Source organism: Oncorhynchus clarkii, chromosome 18, assembly GCF_045791955.1.
Source record: "Oncorhynchus clarkii lewisi isolate Uvic-CL-2024 chromosome 18, UVic_Ocla_1.0, whole genome shotgun sequence".
NCBI classification, from domain to species: domain Eukaryota; kingdom Metazoa; phylum Chordata; class Actinopteri; order Salmoniformes; family Salmonidae; genus Oncorhynchus; species Oncorhynchus clarkii.
In genome coordinates, this window is record NC_092164.1 from 65407457 (window position 1) to 65425493 (window position 18037).

The window sequence follows — 18037 nt, forward strand, 5'->3', positions numbered from 1 at the left end:
TAATGAGAGAAAAGAGGCCATGGTAGGTAATGAGAGAAGAGATGTAATGAGAGAAAAGTGGGATTGAGAGGTAATGAGAAAATATATGTAATGAGAGAAGAGATGTAATGAGAGAAAAGTGGGATTGGGAGGTAATGAGAGAATATATGTAATGAGAGAAGAGAGTTCAAGAGAAATTAGGGGGAATAAGAGGTAATGAGAGAAGAGAGTAAATGAGAGAAGAGGTAGCAAGAGGTAATCAGAGAATAGAGTTAAGGAGAGAAAAGAGGTAATGAAAGAAGAGAGATAATGAGAGAAGAGAGGGAATGAGAGGTAATGAGAGAAAGGATGTAATGAGAGAAGAGAGGTAATGAGAGAAGAGAGGTAATGAGAAAAGATAGGTAAGGAGAGAAAATAGGTCATGAGAGAAAATAGGTAATGAGAGATAAGAGGTACTGATAGGTGATTAAAGAGATGTAATGAGAGAAAAGAGGGATTGAGAGGTAATGAGAGAATATATGTAATGAGAGAAGAGAGTTCAAGAGAAATTAGGGGGAAGAGATGTAATGAGAGAAAAGTGGGATTGGGAGGTAATGAGAGAATATATGTAATGAGAGAAGAGAGTTCAAGAGAAATTAGGGGGAATAAGAGGTAATGAGAGAAGAGAGTAAATGAGAGAAGAGGTAGCAAGAGGTAATGAGAGAATAGATGCAATGAGAGAAGATAGGTAATGAGAGATGAGAGGGAATGAGCGAATAGAGGTAATGAGAGAATAGAAGTAATGAGAGAATATAGGTAATGAGAGAATAGAGGTAATGAGCGAAGAGATGAAATGAGAGGTAATGAGAGAGGAGGTAATGAGAGATGAGAGGTAATGAGAGAATATATGTAATGAGAGAAGATTGGTAAGGAGAGAAGATATGTAATGAGAGAAGATTGGTAATGGCGGAGATAGGTAGTGAGAGATAAGAGGTAATGAGAGAAAAGAGGTCATGGTAGGTAATGAGAGAATATATGTAATGAGAGAAGATTGGTAAGGAGAGAAGATAGGTAGTGAGGGAAAAGAGGTAATGAGAGAAAAAGGTAATGATAGGTAATGAGAGAAGACAAGTAATTAGAGGTAATGAGAGAATATATTTAAGGAGAGAAGAGATGTCATGAGAGATTAGGGGGAATAAGAGGTAATTTGAGAAGAGAGGTAGCGAGAGGTAATGAGAGAATAGATGTAATGAGAGAAGATAGATAATGAGAGAAGATAGGTAATGAGAGAAGAGAGGGAATGAGTTGTGATGAGAGAAGAGAGGTAATGAGAGAAAATAGGTAATGAGAGGTAATGAGAGAAGAGAGGTAATGTGAGAATAGCGGTAATGAGAAAAATGACTCAATTTTCACACATCCTCCTAGAAATATCAATTTCAGGGATCTACGCATCTGTTTAATGTCATAGACTTTAATGAATCTATTGGTGATGCCAGATGTGTCATTTCATGCCTGTGTTATAAAAATACTCATTATCTCTTATGATTTCCTTTTTGTTTATATCTCTTTGAAGAGACTTTGATAATCTCTCTGTGTCTGATGTTGTTTTTCACGATTTCAATAATGTTATGGGGCCCAGGCAAGCAGATGAGAGTGAATGTTTTTTTTTGTTGTTTTTTTTTGCTACACAGAAAAACACTGAAGATGTCGCAATCAGTGCAACGCACCAGCAACCGATACAGTTGTTTAACAGTAAAAAAAAGATCAAGTCACCCTAAAAAAACACTGATCTGAGATAAGTGTTGTATTTTTATTCCAGATGTTTAAGGTTATGGGTTGAGAAAGATAAGCTGATCCTAGATCTGTGCGTCACGGGAAACACAGGGCATGTTTGTTACCAGGGCTTAAAGGCAATATGTAAGATTACCGGGAAAAGGAGACAGAGACCACATTCAGTATAAATAGGGGAAAACACAGACTGCTCCAAAGAATTATCCATTTCCATGAGATTAAGATACATTTTAATCTTTATTTTTTTTTTTTTTTTTACATCATAAAATAAACAGTCTATATCCTGATTGTCAGCTGTACAATAGTACAAGGTTTTAGCGCTTTATAGTGTGAATGTCAAGGTTTTACGGCTAAATATGTGGCTGTCAATTTTGAATAAATAGCAGGAGATTTGCTCAAACCCATGTTCTGTTGAGTGTGTGTACTTTGTCAAGGCTGAGGCATACACTGAACAGAACATTTGGTTTGAGCAAATCTTCTGTTATTTTTCTTTTCTCAAAATTGACAGTCACATTTTTTAGCGATGAAACCTTGATATCTTTAGAGGCAAAACAACATTGGATTCACTCCATAGTACTGGCCTTTATGAAATAGAGAAAAGATGGAAGCCTTTGTTTAAAAAAAATCCACTCTAAATCATTCATTCTAGTTGCAAGTCCATTAAGTCCATTAGGTAATGCTGCAACACAACACAGCAAAGTCATTTACTTTTTTTGGCCTAATTTAAAAACAACAGGCTTGAGTCAAATCCAATACAACACTACACAGAGTGAAACACTTTGTAGTTTCAATTATTCTGGTGGCATCATCGTGTTATGGGTATGCTTGTCACTGGATGGGACTGGGGGAGTTTGTCAGGATAAAAATAAATATGAAATGAAAAGATTTATGTTAAAAAGTTAGAGGAAAAACTACCTCAGTCTTCTCAAGAACTAACCCTGGGACAGAGTTGTATTTTTTAGCGGTACAATTGCAAAACATTAAATGCCAAAGACACACCTGACTAGCTTTCCAAGAGGTGTTGAGTGTTCCTGAGTGGTGCAGTCTCAGTCCTGACTTAAATTAGGGACCATGTTTATAATATTGCTGGCCATCAATGATTCTCAACCAAATTTACTGAGCCTCCCCCCCCCACCCCTTTGAAGTTGAAGTTTGTGGAAATGTGAAATGAATGTAGGAGAATATAACCCACTAGGTCTGGTAAAAGAAAATACAAAGAATCAACCAACCGTTTTTGAAAGAGAAAGACCCTAATGTATTATTCCAGCCCAGACTCAATTTAGATTTTGGCCACTAGATGGCAGCAGCGTATGTGCAAAGTCTTAGACTGATCCAATGAAACATTGTATTTCTGTTCAAAATGTTGTGTGAAGACTGCCCAGATGTGCCAAATGGGTTTATTAATTACATTTTTGGCAGTGAAACGAGGCTACTCTGGAAAGAAAAAAACTCATCCAAATGTATAGCCCCGTTGGAAGATATAAATAGACTGTTAGAAAATATACCATTTAATTTGTTTTATTTTGATGTGAATCACATTTTTCCCCTTGTCACATTCTGACCTTAGTTCTGTTATTATATCTCTGTTTTAGTATGGTCAGGGCGTGAGTTGGGTGGGCAGTCTATGTTTGTTTTTCTATGTTGTTTTTTTGAGTTCGGCCTAGTATGGTTCTCAATCAGAGGCAGCTGTCCATCGTTGTCCCTGATTGAGAATCATACTTACAGTAGGTAGCCTAGGTTTCACTTTTGGGTTGTGGGTGTTTTGTCTTCCGTCTTCCGGGACTGTTTCGTTCATTTCACGTTTATTGTTTTGTATTTCGTAGTGTTCAGTTTATGTATTAAAATAAACATTATGGACACTTACCACGCTGCGTTTTGGTCCTCCGATCCTTCTCGCTTCTCCTCCTCAGAAGAGGAGGACGAGATCCGTTACACCCCCTGGGGTTACGCGTACCACAGCCAGGAATACCTGGCCTAGACCTACAACTATGTGATATAGCTATTTGTAGGCTATAGTCTAATAGACCTACAACTATGTGATGTAGCTATTTGTAGGCTATAGTCTAATAGACCTACAACTATGTGATATAGCTATTAATAGGCTATAGTCTAATAGACCTACAACTATGTGATATAGCTATTTGTAGGCTATAGTCTAATAGACCTACAACTATGTGATATAGCTATTTGTAGGCTATAGTCTAATAGACCTACAACTATGTGATATAGCTATTTGTAGGCTATAGTCTAATAGACCTACAACTATGTGATATAGCTATTTGTAGGCTATAGTCTAATAGACCTACAACTATGTGATATAGCTATTTGTAGGCTATAGTCTAATAGACCTACAACTATGTGATATAGCTATTTGTAGGCTATAGTCTAATAGACCTACAACTATGTGATATAGCTATTTGTAGGCTATAGTCTAATAGACCTACAACTATGTGATATAGCTATTTGTAGGCTATAGTCTAATAGACCTACAACTATGTGATATAGCTATTTGTAGGCTATAGTCTAATAGACCTACAACTATGTGATATAGCTATTTGTAGGCTATAGTCTAATAGACCTACAACTATGTGATATAGCTATTTGTAGGCTATAGTCTAATAGACCTACAACTATGTGATATAGCTATTTGTAGGCTATAGTCTAATAGACCTACAACTATGTGATATAGCTATTTGTAGGCTATAGTCTAATAGACCTACAACTATGTGATATAGCTATTTGTAGGCTATAGTCTAATAGACCTACAACTATGTGATATAGCTATTTGTAGGCTATAGTGTAATGTAAATACAAACACGTCTAGCTTATTAATGTCATTGCACTGTTTGCTAGGAGAGCTTTATTGCGTGTAGGCATGTCATTGTATTGTTTAGCGCACACACTGCATAATAAATAAACTGCTTTGGCTAGCTTGACAACATGGCTACAAGGCCCTGTTACAGAGTAAAATAAAACAGAGAGGTGAAATATCAATGACATTTACTTGCATAGATTAAATATGCCATCAAATCAATAGAACATGTCGTGAACACAAATCATTACTATGTAGAATTACAGGACATTGGATTCAGAACTTCATGCATCTCAATAAATGATAACCTAAATGCATTTTTTTTTTTTTAAATGAACCTACAATTTTTCCCATTCACATTTCCAATTGTCCACCCTGTCATACCAAGCTAGAATGTTCCCTGTGTCTCAACCAATAGCCAATGTAGGACAAATATTCCAAGCAGGGCTACGGCAACTTGACAGAGAGGGTCGGAATCCTTGGGCTTTGCGGCCGCTCTGGTTTGGGTGTCCTCGGCAGAACGGTGTCGTTGTTACCAAGTGGTCACATATCGTTCGGCTAGTCAGACACAGTGAATTTTGATATTTTTTTATCGTTCTGAGTGGCCAATGTGGTCAAGCCTCTGCAATGCACCTCCGTAGCCTACACTTCATCATTCTCTCCACCTCTTTTATTGGTAATTAAATATAATTTATTTGAATTTTTCCAGAAATAGTTTCATCACCTTTGTGTATTGTCAAATTGAAAACAGTGAGGTTGCTCTACGCTCCGGCAGCACTACAACTACAGCTTCACGACATCTGGTTCTTTAAAAATAAAACAAATCCCATAATTTATCTTTCACTTTGAAAATGTGAAATAGGTTGTGAAGATCAGTAGGAGAATACATCGAATTGAACCCCCTTTTAGATATACATTTAAGGCAGCAAAATTTGAAGAATGTGAAAGAGGTGTGTTTACTCTCACTAGCGACTGTAGATTCCCAGGTCAGATGCCATCTCTCCTTTGTGAGGGATCAATTTAATATTTGCACTCGGCAGTGACATTTGAAAGCCTCTCTCGCGCACGGAACTGTAGATACACACACATACGCTCTTGCACTCACACACACACACACGCACACACACACACACACACACACACACACACACACACACACACACACACACACGTACAAGGCTAATAACATTGACAGCGACTGAATGTGTCAAAGTACCGTGTTGCTGAGCAGAACTGCCAGGTTTTTATATTAGTGAGAGAGAGAGACAGAAAGAAGAGAGAGAGAGACAGAAAGAAGAGAGAGAGAGACAGAAAGAAGAGAGACAGAAAGAAGAGAGAGAGAGAGAGAGAGAGAGAGAGAGAGAGAGAGAGAGAGAAAGAAAGAAAGAAGAGAGAGAGAGAGACAGAAAGAAGAGAGAGAGAGAGAGACAGAAAGAAGAGAGAGAGAGAGAGAGAGAGAGAGAGACAGAAAGAAGAGAGAGAGAGAGAGAGAGACAGAAAGAAGAGAGAGAGAGAGAGCAAAATAGAGCAAAACCCATTAGAGCCTATGTCTGACTGGCAACTCCAAATCTCATTACCTCTGCCTGATGCAATAGGAATGCAATACACAGCCACTATCTTCTGGTGTCTCTCTCTCTCTCTCCCTCTCTATTTTTATCTATATTTCGCACTCTCTTTCTCTCTCTCTCTACCCGCTCCTCTCTCTCTCTCTTTCTCTCTCTCTCTACCCGCTCCTCTCTCTCTCTCTCTCTGTTTCTACCTCTCTCACGCTGCTTCTCTCTCTTGCTCTCTGCTTCTCTCTCTCTCTCTTGCCCCTCTCTATCTCTGTTTCTCTCTCTGTTTCTCTCTCTCTCTCTCTGTTTCTCTCTCTGTTTCTCTCTCTCTGTTTCTCTCTCACTCTGCTTCTCTCTCTCTCTCTCTCTGCTTCTCTCTCTGCTTCTCTCTCTCTCTCTGCTTCTCTCTCTCTCTCTCTCTCTCTCTCTCTCTCTCTCTTTGCCCCTCTTTCGCTCTATCTCTGTTTCTTTCTCTGTTTCTCTCTCTCTCTGCTTCACTCTCTCTCTCTCTGCTTCTCCCTCTCTCTCTCTCTGTTTTTCTCTCTCGCTCTGTTTCTCTCTCTCTCTCTCTGTTTCTCTCTCACTCTAATTCTCTCTCTCTCTCTGCTTCTCTCTCTCTCTGTCTTCTTCTCTCTCTCTCTCTCTCTCTCTCTCTACCTAACCTGACCTGATGTTCAAGTCTCTTCTTGGATCAAATTAAGTAAAATGCAATTTGTCACATGCTTCAGGTGTAGTGAAACGCTTACTTACGGGTCCTTCCCAACATGTGGACACAAAGACATGCAATCTCCATAGACAAACATTGGCAGTAGAATGGCTGTACTGAAGAGCTCAGTGTCTTCCAACATGGTACCATCATAGGATAACACCTTTCCAACAAGTCAGTTCGTCAAATGAGCTGCCCCGGTCAATTGTAAGTGCTGTTATTGCGAAGTGGAAATGACTTGGAGCAACAATGCCTGAGCAGTAAAGTGACACAAGCTCACAGAAAGGAACCATCGAGTGCTGAAGCACTTAAAAATCGTTTGTCCTCGGTTGGAACACTCACTACCGAGTTCCAAACTGCAATGTCTGCACAGGAACTGTTCGTTGGGATCTTCAAAAAATGTGTTTCCGTGGCCGAGCAGCCGCACACTAGCCTAAAATCACCGTGTACAACGCGAAGCGTCGGCTGGAGTGGTGTAAAGCCCGCCACTATTGGACTCCGGAGCAGTGGAAATGCGTTCTCTGGAGTGATGAATCCCGCTTCGCCATCTGGCAGTCCAACGGACGAATCTCGGTCTTTAGCGGATGACAAGTGAACGCTACCTGTCAACTGTAAAGTTTGATGGATGAGGAATAATGGTCTGGGGCTGTTTTTCATGGTTCAGGCCCCTTAGTTCCAGTGAAGGGAAATCTTAATGCTACAGCATACAGTGACATCCTAGACAATTCTGTGCTTCCAACATTTTGGCAACAGTTTGTTATAGCAGCAGGGGGGACCAAATCCATATAGATGCCCATGATTTTGTAATGAAATGTTTGACAAGCAGGTGTCCACATACTTTTGGTCTTGTAGTGTTACAGTGTTACAGCCTGAATTCAACATTTATTAAATGTATTAAATATATATTATTTTTCTACACACAACATCCCATAATGACAAAGTGAAAACATGTTTTTAGAAATGTTTTCAAATGTATTGAAAATAAAATACAGAAATATCTCATTTACATAAGTATTCACACCCCTGAGTCAATACTTTGTAGATGGCAGCGATTAATGAGTACAGACGGTTTTTATGTGCTATATACAGTGGCTTGCGAAATTATTCACCACCCTGGAATTTTCCTATTTTGTTGCTGTCACACCCTGGCCATAGAGAGGCTTTTATTCTCTATTTTGGTTAGGCCAGGGTGTGACTAGGGTGGGCATTCTATGTTCTTTTTTCTATGTTTTTGTTTCATTGTTTTTGGCCCGGGTATGGTTCTCAATCAGGGGCAGCTGTCTATCGTTGTCTCTGATTGAGAACATACTTAGGTAGCCTTTTCCCCTTTGTGTTTTGTGGGTAGTTGTTTTCTCTGTTTTGTGTGTCTGCACCAGACAGAACTGTTTTGTTTGTGCCGCTTTGTTATTTTTTGTTCTAGTGTTCAGTTTTATTAAAAATCATGAACGCGTACGACGCTGCACCTTGGTCCTCTCCTTCAAACAGCCGTTACAGTTGCCTTACAATCTTTAAGTCATTCCACAGATTCTCAATTGGAATGAGGTCTGGGCTTTGACTAGGCCATTCCAAGACATTTAAATGTTTCCCCTTAAACCACTCAAGTGTTGCTTTAGCAGTATGCCTAGGGTCATTGTCCTGCTGGAAGGTAAACCTCCGTCCCAGTCTCAAATCTAAGGAAGACCCTCAAGAATTTGCCCGTATTTAGTGTCATCCATCATAACTTCAATTCTGACCAGTTTCCCAGTCCCTGCCGATAAAAACATCCCCACAGCATGATGCTGCCGTCACCATGCTTCACTATAGGGATGCTGTTCTCGGGGTGATGGGAGGTGTTGGGTTTGTGCCAGACATAGCATTTTCCTCGATGGCCAAAAAGCTAAATTTTAGTATCATCTGATCAGAGTACCTCCTTCCATATGTTTGGGGAGTCTCCCACATGCCTTTTGGTGAACACCAAACATGTTTGCTTATTTTTTTTCTTTAAGCAATGGCTTTTATCTGGCCTCTCTTCCATGAAGCCCAGCTCTGTGGAGTGTAAGGCTTAATGTGGTCCGATGGACAGATACTCCAATCTCCGCTGTGGAGCTTTGCAGCTCCTTCAGGGTTATCTTTGGTCTCTTGGTTGCCTCTGATTAATTCCCTACTTGCCTGGTCTGTGAGTTTTGGTGGGCGGCCCTCTCTTGGCAGGTTTGTTCTTTCCATTTTTTAATAATGGATTTAATGGTGCTCCGTGGGATGTTCAAAGTTTCTGATATTTTTTTATAACCCAACCCTGATCTGTATTTCTCCACAACTTTATCCCTGACCTGTTTGTTGATGTCACGACAGATTTCCTCCTCTTCCTCTACAAAATAACAAAGTGAACTGGCAACGAAACAGTCCCGTGTGGCACAAACACAGGAAACAATCACCCACAAAATACCCACAGAACATGGCTGCCTAAATATGGTTCCCAATCAGAGACAACGATAAACACCTGCCTCTGATTGAGAACCACTCTAGGCAACCATAGACTTACATAAACACCTAGACCAGGTAACACCCCATTAACATACAAAACCCCTAGACCAGACAAAACACCCTGACCTAACCAAAATAATAAAGAAAACAAAGATAACTAAGGCCAGGGCGTGACAGTAGAGTTCCTTGGTCTTCATGGGCCCCCTTGCTTAGTGGTGTTGCAGATTCTGGGGCCTTTCAGAACAGATTCTGGGGCCTTTCTGGGGCCTTTGTATATATACACTGAGATCATGTGACAGATCATGTGACACTTAGATTGCGCACAAGTGGACTTTATTTAACTAATTATGTGACTTCTGAAGGTAATTGGTTTGCACCAGATGTTATTTAGGGGCTTCATAGCAAAGGGGGGGAATACATGTGTACGCACCACTTTTCAGTTTTATAATTTTTTTTAAAAAGTGATTTTTTTTCATTTCACTTCACCTATTTGGACTATTTTGTGTAAGTCCATTACATGAAATCCAAATAAAAATCCATTTCAGTTACAGGTAGTAATGCAACAAAATAAGAAAACGCCACGGGGGGTGAATACTTTTGCAAGGCACTGTATATAAGTTGAACCCTCTCTCTCATTGTCTCCTCTTACCCCAGGTAGATCTATAATAATGGGGACAAGTACATGTTGGTAAAAACTCTTCCCAGGTAGATCTATAATAATGGTGACAAGTACATGATGGTAAAAACTCTTCCCAGTGGGAGAAGAAGAAATCATCAGTAATCATCAGACATGGGGAATCTCCTTTTGTGTGTTTATCAACACCTGGGAATTCTCCATTGACGATATTCCCAATCTGCCAAAACCCTACTCTTTAAAAAGTGTCTGGTTTCCGAGTAGTTATGTACATAAATACATATTCAGCACATAACCCCCCCCCCCCACTCCTCTGCCAACTCACCCCAGGATCAGTACTAGTCTTTCTCTGGTGAGAAAGGGATGCCCCTTGGAGGGAATTGAAAATCCGGCAGGTCTCTGGAGGTATCTAACTGTAAGTCTCCGTATAACTAAACATGATTACATAGACGCCATGTAGAGTGATGTTGACAAACACTATATCATTAAAGTGTACGACTGACCACTATATTTATGTCCTTTATACATGACTATACAATGAACTGAATAATTCACAGTGTTTGCTACAGTATATTCTGCAATTCAATATCTGCTGTTATGGTGGTGTGGTATATAGAAGAGGGGTATTTTAAAGTTCCCCGAGGGTCTTTGTGAAGCGTGGATCTAATGGGATTGGTTTAGTGCAGGGGAGAGCAGAGTGGGATTGGTTTAGTGCAGGGGAGAGCAGAGTGGGATTGGTTTAGTGCAGGGGAGAGCAGAGTGGGACTGGTTTAGTGCAGGGGAGAGCAGAGTGGGATTGGTTTAGTGCAGGGGAGAGCAGAGTGGGATTGGTTTAGTGCAGGGGAGAGCAGAGTGGGATTGGTTTAGTGCAGGGGAGAGCAGAGTGGGATTGGTTTACTGCAGGGGGGAGCAGAGTGGGATTTCTTTAGTGCAGGGGAGAGCAGAGTGGGATTGGTTTAGTGCGGGGGAGAGCAGAGTGGGATTGCTTTAGTGCAGGGGAGAGCAGAGTGGGATTAGTTTAGTGCAGGGGAGAGCAGAGTGGGATTGGTTTAGTGCAGGGGAGAGCAGAGTGGGATTGGTTTAGTGCAGGGGAGAGCAGAGTGGGATTTCTTTAGTGCAGGGGAGAGCAGAGTGGGATTGGTTTAGTGCAGGGGAGAGCAGAGTGGGATTGGTTTAGTGCAGGGGAGAGCAGAGTGGGATTGGTTTAGTGCAGGGGAGAGCAGAGTGGGATTGGTTTAGTGCAGGGGAGAGCAGAGTGGGATTGGTTTAGTGCAGGGGGGAGCAGAGTGGGATTGGATTAGTGCAGGGGAGAGCAGAGTGGGATTGGTTTAGTGCAGGGGAGAGCAGAGTGGGATTGGTTTAGTGCCGGGGAGAGCAGAGTGGGATTGGTTTAGTGCAGGGGAGAGCAGAGTGGGATTGGTTTAGTGCCGGGGAGAGCAGAGTGGGATTGGTTTAGTGCAAGGGAGAGCAGAGTGGGATTGGTTTAGTGCAGGGGAGAGCAAAGTGGGATAGGTTTAGTGCAGGGGAGAGCAGAGTGGGATTGGTTTATTGCAGGGGAAAGCAGAGTAGGATTGGTTTAGTGCAGGGGAGAGCAGAGTGGGATTGGTTTAGTGCCGGGGACAGCAGAGTGGGATTGGTCTAGTGCAGGGGAGAGCAGAGTGGGATTGGTTTAGTGCAGGGGAGAGCAGAGTGGGATTGGTTTAGTGCAGGGGGGAGCAGAGTGGGATTGGTTTAGTGCAGGGGAGAGCAGAGTGGGATTGGTTTAGTGCAGGGGAGAGCAGAGTGGGATTGGTTTAGTGCAGGGGAGAGCAGAGTGGTATTGGTTTAGTGCAGGGGAGAGCAGAGTGGGATTTCTTTAGTGCAGGGGAGAGCAGAGTGGGATTGGTTTAGTGCCGTGGAGAGCAGAGTGGGATTGGTTTAGTGCAGGGGAGAGCAGAGTGGGATTGGTTTAGTGCCGGGGAGAGCAGAGTGGGATTGGTTTAGTGCAAGGGAGAGCAGAGTGGGATTGGTTTAGTGCAGGGGAGAGCAAAGTGGGATAGGTTTAGTGCAGGGGAGAGCAGAGTGGGATTGGTTTAGTGCAGGGGAGAGCAGAGTAGGATTGGTTTAGTGCAGGGGAGAGCAGAGTGGGATTGGTTTAGTGCAGGGGACAGCAGAGTGGGATTGGTTTAGTGCAGTGGAGAGCATAGTGGGATTGGTTTAGTGCAGGGGAGAGCAGAGTGGGATTGGTTTAGTGCAGGGGGGAGCAGAGTGGGATTGGTTTAGTGTAGGCAAGAGCAGAGTGGGATTGGTTTAGTGCAGGGGAGAGCAGAGTGGGATTGGTTTAGTGCAGGGGAAAGCAGAGTGGGATTGGTTTAGTGCAGGGGAGAGCAGAGTGGGATTGTTTTAGTGCAGGGGAGAGCAGAGTGGGATTTGTTTAGTGCAGGGGAGAGCAGAGTGGGATTGGTTTAGTGCAGGAGGGAGCAGAGTGGGATTGGTTTAGTGCAGGGGAGAGCAGAGTGGGATCGGTTTAGTGCAGGGGAGAGCAAAGTGGGATTGGTTTAGTGCAGGGGAGAGCAGAGTAGGATTGGTTTAGTGCAGGGGAGAGCAGAGTGGGATTGTTTTAGTGCAGGGGAGAGCAGAGTGGGATTTGTTTAGTGCAGGGGAGAGCAGAGTGGGCTTGGTTTAGTGCAGGGGAGAGCAGAGTGGGCTTGGTTTAGTGCAGGGGAGAGCAGAGTAGGATAGGTTTAGTGCAGGGGAGAGCAGAGTGGGATTGGTTTAGTGCAGGGGAGAGCAGAGTGGGATTGGTTTAGTGCAGGGGAGAGCAGAGTGGGCTTGGTTTAGTGCAGGGGAGAGCAGAGTGGGATTGGTTTAGTGCAGGGGAGAGCAGAGTGGGATTGGTTTAGTGCAGGGGAGAGCAGAGTGGGATTGGTTTAGTGCAGGGGGGAGCAGAGTGGGATTGGTTTAGTGCAGGGGAGAGCAGAGTGGGATTGGTTTAGTGCAGGGGAGAGCAGAGTGGGATTGGTTTAGTGCAGGGGAGAGCAGAGTGGGATTGGTTCAGTGTAGGCGAGAGCAGAGTGGGATTGGTTTAGTGCAGGGGAGAGCAGAATGGGACTGGTTTAGTGCAGGGGAGAGCAGAGTGGGATTGGTTTAGTGCAGGGGAGAGCAGAGTGGGATTGGTTTAGTGCAGGGGAGAGCAGAGTGGGATTGGTTTAGTGCAGAGGAGAGCATAGTGGGATTGGTTTAGTGCAGGGGAGAGCAGAGATATAATGTTTAAAACATAAAGCTTTTTTTCTAACTCCCCTGGCACTTTGTAATACTGCACATTTTAATACGGTACATTGTAATACTGCAGACGTATATTTGAAAAATGAGCAGGAATCAGAAATAGCTCTGAGACACACACACACACACACACACACACACACACACACACACACACACACACACACACACACACACACACACACACACACACACACACACGCACACTGTTTATGTTTCCTGCTCCTTGAGTTGTATCCTGGCAGATAGGATCAGTAACCTGACAAGATATGCCAAATATCTGACTGATTTGGTAACCTGACCAGACATGCAAAATATCTGACTGATTTGGTAACCTGACCAGACATGCCAAATATCTGACTGATTTGGTAACCTGACCAGACATGCCAAATATCTGACTGATTTGGTAACCTGACCAGACATGCCAAATATCTGACTGATTTGGTAACCTGACCAGACATGCCAAATATCTGACTGATTTGGTAACCTGACCAGACATGCCAAATATCTGACTGATTTGGTAACCTGACCAGACATGCCAAATATCTGACTGATTTGGTAACCTGACCAGACATGCCAAATATCTGACTGATTTGGTAACCTGACCAGACATGCCAAATATCTGACTGATTTGGTAACCTGACCAGACATGCCAAATATCTGACTGATTTGGTAACCTGACCAGACATGCCAAATATCTGACTGATTTGGTAACCTGACCAGACATGCCAAATATCTGACTGATTTGGTAACCTGACCAGACATGCCAAATATCTGACTGATTTGGTAACCTGACCAGACATGCCAAATATCTGACTGATTTGGTAACCTGACCAGACATGCCAAATATCTGACTGATTTGGTAACCTGACCAGACATGCCAAATATCTGACTGATTTGGTAACCTGACCAGACATGCCAAATATCTGACTGATTTGGTAACCTGACCAGACATGCCAAATATCTGACTGATTTGGTAACCTGACCAGACATGCCAAATATCTGACTGATTTGGTAACCTGACCAGACATGCCAAATATCTGACTGATTTGGTAACCTGACCAGACATGCCAAATATCTGACTGATTTGGTAACCTGACCAGACATGCCAAATATCTGACTGATTTGGTAACCTGACCAGACATGCCAAATATCTGACTGATTTGGTAACCTGACCAGACATGCCAAATATCTGACTGATTTGGTAACCTGACCAGACATGCCAAATATCTGACTGATTTGGTAACCTGACCAGACATGCCAAATATCTGACTGATTTGGTAACCTGACCAGACATGCCAAATATCTGACTGATTTGGTAACCTGACCAGACATGCCAAATATCTGACTGATTTGGTAACCTGACCAGACATGCCAAATATCTGACTGATTTGGTAACCTGACCAGACATGCCAAATATCTGACTGATTTGGTAACCTGACCAGACATGCCAAATCAAAAACAAATCAAATCAAATGTATTTATATAGCCCTTCGTACATCAGCTGATGTCTCAAAGTGCTGTACAGAAACCCAGCCTAAAACTCCAAATAGCAAGCAATGCAGGTGTAGAAGCATGTTGGCTTGGAAAAACTCCCTAGAAAGGCCAAAACCTACGAAGGAACCTAGAGAGGAACCAGGCTATGAGGGGTGGCCAGTCCTCTTCTGGCTGTTCCGGGTGGAGATTATAACAGAACATGGCCAAGATGTTCAAATGTTCATAAATGACCAGCATGGTCAAATAATAGGTATGGGACAGGTAGCACGTCCGGTGAACTGGTCAGGATTCCATAGCTGCAGGCAGAACAGTTGAAACTGGAGCAGCAGCACGACCAGGTGGACTGGGGACAGCAAGGAGTCATCAGGCCAGGTAGTCCTGAGGCATGGTCCTAGGGCTCAGGTCCTCCGAGAGAGAGAAAGAAATAGAGAAGGAGAGAATTAGAGAGAGCATACTTAAATTCACACAGGACACCAGATAAGACAGGAGAAGTACTCCAGATATAACAAACTGACCCTAGCCGCCCGACACATAAACTACTGCAGCATAAATACTGGAGGCTGAGACAGGAGGGGTCAGGAGACTGTGGCCCCATCCGATGTACCCCCGGACAGGGCCATACAGGAAGAATATAACCCCACCCACTTTGCCAAAGCACAGCCCCCACACCACTAGAGGGATATCTTCAACCATCAACTTACCATCCTGAGACAAGGCCGAGTATAGCCCACAAAGATCTCCGCCACGGCACAACCCAAGGGGGGCGCCAACCCAGACAGGAAGATCACATCAGTGACTCAACCCACTCAAGTGACGCACCCCTCCTAGGGACGGCATGAAAGAGCACCAGTAAGCCAGTGACTCAGCCCCTGTAATAGGGTTAGAGGCAAAGAATCCCAGTGGAAAGAGGGGAACCGGCCAGGCAGAGACAGCAAGGGCGGTTCGTTGCTCCAGAGCCTTTCCGTTCACCTTCACACTCCTGGGCCAGACTACACTCAATCATATGACCCACTGAAGAGATGAGTCTTCAGTAAAGACTTAAAGGTTGAGACCGTAGATGGAAAAAAGCTGTCCTTGAAACAATCTTGATATGTTCGTCAAAAGAGAGATCAGGGTCCAAAGTAACGCTGAGGTCCTTCACAGTTTTATTTGAGACGACTGTACAACCATTAAGATTAATTGTCAGATTCAACAGAAGATCTCTTTGTTTCTTGGGACCTAGAACAAGCATCTCTGTTTAGTCCGAATTTAAAAGTATAACGTTTGCAGCCATCCACTTCCTTATGTCTGAAACACATGCTTCTAGCGAGGGCAATTTTGGGGTTTCACCATGTTTCATTGAAATGTACAGCTGTGTGTCATCCGCAAAGCAGTGAAAGTTAACATGATGTTTTCGAATGACATCCCCAAGAGGTAAAATATATAGTGAAAACAATAGTGGTCCTAAAACGGAACCTTGAGGAACACCGACATTTACAGGTGATTTGTCAGAGCACAAACCATTCACAGAGACAAACTGATATCTTTCCGACAGATAAGATCTAAACCAGGCCAGAACTTGTCCTTGTAGACCAATTTGGGTTTCCAATCTCCCCAAAAGAATGTGGTGATCGATGGTATCAAAAGCAGCACTAAGATCTAGGAGCACGAGGACAGATGCAGAGCTTCGGTCTGACGCCATTAAAAGGTAATTTACCACCTTCACAAGTACAGTCTCAGTGCTATGATGTGGTCTAAAACCAGACTGAAGCATTTCGTATGCATTGTGTGTCTTCAGGAAGGCAGTGAGTTGCTGCGCAACAGCCTTTTCTAAAATTTTTGAGAGGAATGGAAGATTCGATACAGGCCGATAGTTTTTTATATTTTCTGGATCAAGGTTAGGCTTTTTCAAGAGAGGCTTTATTACTGACACTTTTAGTGAGTTTGGTACACATCCGGTGGATAGAGAGCCGTTTATTATGTTCAACATAGGAGGGCCAAGCACAGGAAGCAGCTCTTTCAGTAGTTTAGTTGGAATAGGGTCCAGTATGCAGCTTGAAGGTTTAGAGGCCATGATTATTTTCATCATTGTGTCAAGAGATATAGTACTAAAACACTTGAGTGTCTCTCTTGATCCTAAGTCCTGGCAGATTAAGTTGGAAAAATTGTATGATTGAGCAGCAGTAAGGGCTCTTCGATACTGCACGGTACTGTCTTTCCAAGCTAGTCGGAAGACTTCCAGTTTGGTGTGGCGCCATTTCCGTTCCAATTTTGTGGAAGCTTGCCTCAGAGCTCGGGTATTTTCTGTATACCAGGGAGATAGTTTCTTATGAGAAATATTTTTATTTTTTTAGGGGTGCAACTGCATCTAGGGTATTGCGCAAGGTTAAATTGAGCTCCTCAGTTAGGTGGTTAACTGATTTTTGTCTTCTGACGTCCTTGGGTAGGCAGAGGGAGTCTGGAAGGGCATCAAGGAATCTTTGTGTAATAGGGTTAGAGGCAAAGAATCCCAGTGGAAAGAGGGGAACCGGCCAGGCAGAGACAGCAAGGGCGGTTCGTTGCTCCAGAGCCTTTCCGTTCACCTTCACACTCCTGGGCCAGACTACACTCAATCATATGACCCACTGAAGAGATGAGTCTTCAGTAAAGACTTAAAGGTTGAGACCGTAGATGGAAAAAAGCTGTCCTTGAAACAATCTTGATATGTTCGTCAAAAGAGAGATCAGGGTCCAAAGTAACGCTGAGGTCCTTCACAGTTTTATTTGAGACGACTGTACAACCATTAAGATTAATTGTCTGTGATTTTATAGCACGACTTTTGATGCTCCTTGGTTGGGGTCTGAGCAGATTATTTGTTGCGATTGCAAACGTAATAAAATGGTGGTCCAAAAGTCTGACTGGTAACATGATTGTATTATACTGTATGTCTGCTCACACAAGGGGAGACAGAAAAACACAGAAAAACACCAGCACACATACAAAACATAATACATTATACAGTACATTCAAAACATAATACATTATACAGTACATACCTACATAATATTACATTATACAGTACATACACTACATAATAATAAATTATACAGTACATTCAATACATAATACCGTACATAATTTTGCCCACAGGCCTTTTAATAAGGTTGGTAATAATTACTTGTCGTCAAAATGTGCTTCAGATGAGTTGAGTGGAGAGACTGTGTACATAAGGCTCGTTATCTATACTCTATACTGAAAATTAGATAATAAATATCTAAGTGAAAGTCTGTTTGACTCCCCTGGTCTAGACACCTCCAATACATTGTAGTTCTGAACTAAGTCACTTGATTCTCCTAGTCAAAGGGCTTGATGATTAGTTGTCAAGTTGAATCCTAGTTGAGTCCTAG